This window comes from Nansenia antarctica, assembly GCF_963989245.1.
Source record: "Nansenia antarctica genome assembly, chromosome: 1".
NCBI lineage: Eukaryota > Metazoa > Chordata > Actinopteri > Argentiniformes > Microstomatidae > Nansenia > Nansenia antarctica.
In genome coordinates, this window is record NC_137674.1 from 74365018 (window position 1) to 74371017 (window position 6000).

The 6000-nt window shown below is 46.0% G+C and overlaps 1 protein-coding gene across 1 annotated transcript in view; it reads left to right on the forward strand.

The window, feature by feature from the left end:
- Positions 1 to 6000, forward strand: part of tcf12 (transcription factor 12) — a gene marked incomplete at its 3' end in the record, with an annotated part of 92644 nt that overhangs the window by 25172 nt on the left and 61472 nt on the right.

Here is a 6000-nt window from a genome sequence, read left to right on the forward strand (position 1 = left end):
CAGTTTGGCTTTGTTAAATCATGCGTGTCTTCATTGTGGTCCTCTTGGATGTTTTACCACCGCCTCCCACTTCTCTGCTCGCAGCGCTATGATAATTCCCCCTTCCAAATAAAAAGCCTTTTATTTTGTATCCACAAGAGATCCCATTCAGATTGGGATGTTTTGGGGGGAGGCGGGGGGGGGGGGGCGATTTATGACCCAGAATTTACTGTGCAGGTCCTTGGCCAACCCAGTAATCACTGTTGAGTATGAACAGAGATAAGAATGATGATCGCCCTCTCTAAAAAAGTCCCCATCATAACCCTATATTATAGATGTATCAAAACCAATTGGTGGGTTACAATCTCTAAAGGTTATTTATTTCCCCCTACGTGACAGATCGATTATAACAATTAAAAGCCGTATATTACCCCGGCCTTTCGCCTGGCGTCATTGTGATGTGTCAGCACCCGACAGGTTTATGGCCGACTGAATCCCGGCTCATTGTGAAATTACCCTGGAGACCGGTTGCCATGCAAGGTGGTTAGTCTACGGATGGGTGCTAGTGCCGGGAGAGAGACGCCTGAAAGGAAATGTTATCTTGGTGGCGATTGATCACAGGATGCAATCCAGGAGGCTGGGGCTCCTCTCTGCTCTCCAGCTCTGCTCTCTGGAATTATGCATATAAGTAGCAGAATATGGAAATGATCTTCTACAATGATGTGTCAGGGAATTAGACTATCTGATTGTGTGCCTTAATTGCCTGCGCTTATCTGAGGCCGGGATTGGGAGATGAGCCACAGTCTTATCAAATTGAATTTCAGCAGTAACATCTGGGATTTACATGGAATTACGCCGTTTGGAGCAACCTTATTAAATCAAGTCTGAAAGGTTACCCCTCACTGATGAAAGCGGCGAAACAGGCATGGAGGGGTTGTAATACAATTAATCGTTACAATTAGACACGTGGTATTTCCAAAGGGGAAACCTGGGACGTCTGTTTGTGTACGGAACGTGACCCATTTCTCTGTGATCTCAGCGCGGTGGTCTTAAAACCGAGCCATGGTAATCTAAGTGGATTATCTAAATCCAAATCCCAATGATCTGCAGTTTCTTTAAGAACAAAAAGAAATGATGTGGTTGCTTTGTGTACCTAGTCCCAGTGTGTGTGGCTGTCCAAGACATTCATAGAGAAGGACAGTGTTCCGTTGGCTAATATACCGCTAAAACATCGCGTTGAAGCTCCTCTTGAACTTGAACATACTGAGCTGTTATGCTTGGCATTGTATTAGGTCTAGAATGGATATTGTTGTGGCAGGCAGATATGAGTGGTGATATTGTTGAAGTATCCTTTGCCCCACTGATAGCCCTGCAGGTGGAGGGGGACAATGGGTGTCCTAAGTCTGCTGCTTTTGTGTGTGCTCCGACGCGCCTGGCTCACAAAGACCAGGAAACCTCATTTGCAATGCTTTTGAAAAACATCTAAATCAGCTTTAGTTCAGAGATAAGAAATCTTACCTCCTAAGACGTACTTAGATGAAGAAAAGCCAAGCTCGCCATTGTCCTGATTGTATTGTGGCGGGTGTGTTTCTTTTTGTTTGTCTTTCATTTTATGGATTTAAGTGGAACAGAGGAGACGGTCGATTCAGACTTGGCTCCAATCATTTACTGAAGTGAAGTATGACGCGTTGAAAGCGGGGGGTTATTTGAAGTCAGCAGTTGTGTTTGATAATGAACCAGTAACCATTGTTTAATGCTTCACAGATGTCTGGCAACGACTGTTTATTTGACATGATATTTTCATTACTGTGACCACCCATAATACGCTTCACGACTTGAATAATGTAGGTTGATTTCGGAGGTCGTCTTTGGTTCAATTGTGAGTGAATACATAGTGCATTAGCCATGTCCACAACACATTCTAAAATGTGTTTGTTATTCTACTATTCCCAAGCTGGACAAAAACATAATATATGCCATTTAGTTGACGCTTTTATCCAAAGCGACTTAAATTGCAACGAGTGCATACATTTCAGTATATATGGTCCCAGCGGGAATCGAACCCACAACCTAAGCGTTGTTAGCACCACACTACCAACTGAGCCACAGAGGGCCGCGGAAAAAAAACCATACAGCTTGGGAATAGTAGAATAACAAATACAGTAAATGTTTGGACACAGGAGTACCCAATACGTTTTTGTAGCAATTACTTGACTCGTACCTGTGTACACACATATAAACACACTGTTATGATAGTATTTACCCCCTCTTGTCTCATGATATATCATATTATGACCTCATGTCCCCTCATGGGTGAAGCATGCGGGTTGGAAGTTGAAGAATGTGTGTTAGAATGAGGGCCCGTGAGCTCACAGTGATGACACCCATCTCCCCAGGGGCGGGGGGGGGGGGGGAGGTCAGTGTCAGAGCAGGCCAGGGGTCAACCAGTCTAGGCCTCACATGCCCCCCCCACACACACACACTCCAATCCTCTTAGTGTCCTTATGTAGGCATTGTTCTATGCACGTTGCCTCTACCCTGTAGGCCCGCAGGTGGCTGTCATGCTCTTTTCACACACACTCCTATAGTCTACCACTCACTCACTCACTCACACACTCACTCACTCACTCACTCACTCACTCAGTGACGCACTCACTCACACACTCACTCACTCACTCACTCAGTGATGCACTCACTCACTCACTCCCTCACTCACACACTAATGCACTCCCTTACTCACTCACTTACTCACTCACTCACTCACTCACTCACACATTAATGCACTCCCTCACTCACTCACTCACTCACTCACTCAGTGACGCACTCACTCACTCACTCCCTCACTCACACACTAATGCACTCCCTTACTCACTCACTTACTCACTCACTCACTCACTCACTCACACATTAATGCACTCCCTCACTCACTCACTCACTCACTCACTCACTTACTCACTTACTCACTCACTCACACATTAATGCACTCCCTCACTCACTCACTCACTCACTCACTCACTCACTCAGTGACGCACTCACTCACTCACTCCCTCACTCACACACTAATGCACTCCCTTACTCACTCACTCATTCACTCACTCACTCACTCACACATTAATGCACTCCCTCACTCACTCAATCACTCACTCACTCACTTACTCACTTACTCACTCACTCACACACACATTAATGCACTCCCTCACTCACTCACTCACTCCCTCACTCACTCACTCAATCTCTCACTCACTCACTCACTCACTCACTCACTCTCTCACTCACTCACTCACTCACTCACTCACTTACTCACTTACACATTAATGCACTCCCTCCCTCACTCACTCACTCACTCACTCACTCACTCACTCACTCACTCACTCACTTACTCACTCACTCACACGTTAATGCACTCCCTCACTCACTCCCTCACTCACTCACTCTCTCACTCACTCACTCACTCACTGACTCACTCACTCTATGGGGAGTCCTCTGACTGAATCCATGAGTGCGCGAATGAGGAGCTGGTGAGCGACAAAGTGAGTAGTGAGTACCCATGGAAACAACCATGGGTCTGTATGTCCTGTAGGCCTAAAAAAGTTTACCAGTACACCAGGAAGATATTAAAACTATATTTGATCCTTGCAGTTATTTCAATGGCACGAAATACAGCCCAGCCTCTGGCTCCCTGTCCACCTGTCCCCCTGTCTCCCTTTCTCTCTGTCTCCCTCTCTCCTAATCTCCCTGTCTCTCTGTCCCCCTGTCTCCCTTTCTCTCTGTCTCCCTCTCTCCTAGTCTCCCTGTCTCTCTGTTCCCCTGTCTCCCTTTCTCTCTGTCTCCCTCTCTCCCAGTCTCTCTGTCTCCCTGTCTCCCTCTCTCTCCTCTCTCTGCCTGGTTGTGTTTTTCTCTGAGTGGAGGGTGTTGCGTAACGCTGACTGTGAGTAGTTGTTTGAGGCAATATTTAATAAGCTCTAATCCAGCTTTAGATTAAACAGAAATATGCATGCAGATAGAGAATCCTGCCTCTTCAGCGCGTGCGGTGTTTACTGGTCAACCAGATTATGATCACAAAGAGAAATTGGGTTTAGTCTTTTGTTGATATCCAAGACACAAGCAGTAACTGTAAACACTTATTTGGGCTTCATGAGTCTATGTAGTCTGTACCGTACACTACATCACAAATAGCATTGAAATATACCTTTATGATTGTCAATAAATAGTTTGAATCGCATTTCAAGGTTTGTCTGAGGTTCGCTATGTGTCACAAGTGTCACAATCCGCTGTGGGTTGTTTTTGGCTCGTGGTCGTCATCCAATATTTTGTTTCCGTTCCTCTTCAGCTATGATTGCCTCAGTCGTCTGCACTTCACTCATTTCGAGAATTCTCCTGGCCTCGTCATTTCAAAGCTGCCAGACCTCCTATGGTTTTTTCAGAAGCCTCTTGTAGTCTCCTGCGGTGAAATCATGACAGGTCTCATTCAGATGTATTTCCTGTGAGCCTCAATGCTGGGCCATAAGAGAAGAGTCTGAGTACCAGCATCTCATTACCTGTCGAGAGGTATCTCTCATTCTTCTCGACTGTTGTGGAACACAGCAGAGGCAGCAGTGGATAATGATCTGAGGTAATTTGAACAATTAGCAACGGGAGATAAGTGACAAAACTGAAAGAGCAGCAGTGTGGTACCGCGTTTCCTTTTTCCAGAGTTGGGAAAGTGGATAAGTGTGTGTGCGTTTGCGTGTGTGGAGCTACTTCCGGCTGTTTCCTGGCTCAGACTGGGAGGCCGTAGCTCCATCCAGACATCTTGGGAAGAGAGCGGAGGACGGTCTGTTGCATAGGCAAGGCTGGAGGCTCTTGAAAGCTGTGCTTCAAGTTCCAAGTTTTGATGAGAAACCTCCTCTCCATTGATTTTTCTCCTCTTTCAAGCCTGTCAGCTTTGAACTTTGAGGGGTTTTACTCTCACTTTGGCTGATTTCTATCCACAATCACCTCCAGCAGTGGTTTTTCTCTTTAAATTTTGTACAGCCCCCGCAGGGCTTCTAAAATAATACTTTGATATTGCAGTACACTTGCCACACATTCATCATTTCAATAAGAGGTTGGTTGACTTAGCTAAAGGTCAAAGTAAGGAATATTAAAGTGCAGGAAACCTTTTGACTACCAGCCTTGGCCTCAGATGGCACATGGTGACTGTGCTTCATTTCACAAGACAGGATTTATGCAGTGACTCATACTGATGGCTCTGCATCAAAGACCTAGGGAAGAAAAGAAGGGGAAATGTCCTACAAGGCCATCCGAAGACTTGAAGAATTGTTCCCGTCTTTTGTTCATTTAAAAAAAAGTTTAAGCTAGCTGATCTAACCCTCTTCTGGACTGTTTTAACCTTCACATTGTTTTCGCAGTTCACCAGTGAGTGAGTCAATGAATTAATGTGCGAGTGCTTGTTAGATTGTTAGAATGTCTGTGCGTGTGTGTGTGTGTGTGTGTGTGCATAAGTGTGTGTGTGTGTGTGTGTGTGTTACGTGTGTGTGTGTGTGTTTGTGCATGTGCGTGTCTGTGCATGTGCATGTGTCTGTGCGTGCGTGTGTGTTACGTGTGTGTTACATGTGTGTGTGTGTGTGTGTGTGACGTGTGTGCCCGGCGGGCCTCATTGCCTATCTGTGCGTTGTATACTCACAAAACTAATCTGATTATTATGACTGATCGTCACCACACACACATCCAGCCGTGCTCTCATTAGGCTTGATGCAGCGGGCTTAGGGTATTTCCACCTTTATATAGCCAGTCAGTTATATAGTCAGCGATGAACTCAGAGGTGTTGCCTTCCTGTTGTTGAATAGTATCCCAGGGATTACTCTGAAAAAGCCCTTAACCGTCTCTGATATCTCCAGGCAGATACAACCTATTAGATAGTACTTCATGTAGCTGGGGAAGGCTATGCCCCAGACACCCCAGAGACCACAGGCCCCTAGATGGGGGTGTCTGCTCTCGCTCTGTGTTGCCACCACCAGCCCTCAGCCCCCAGCCCCCAGC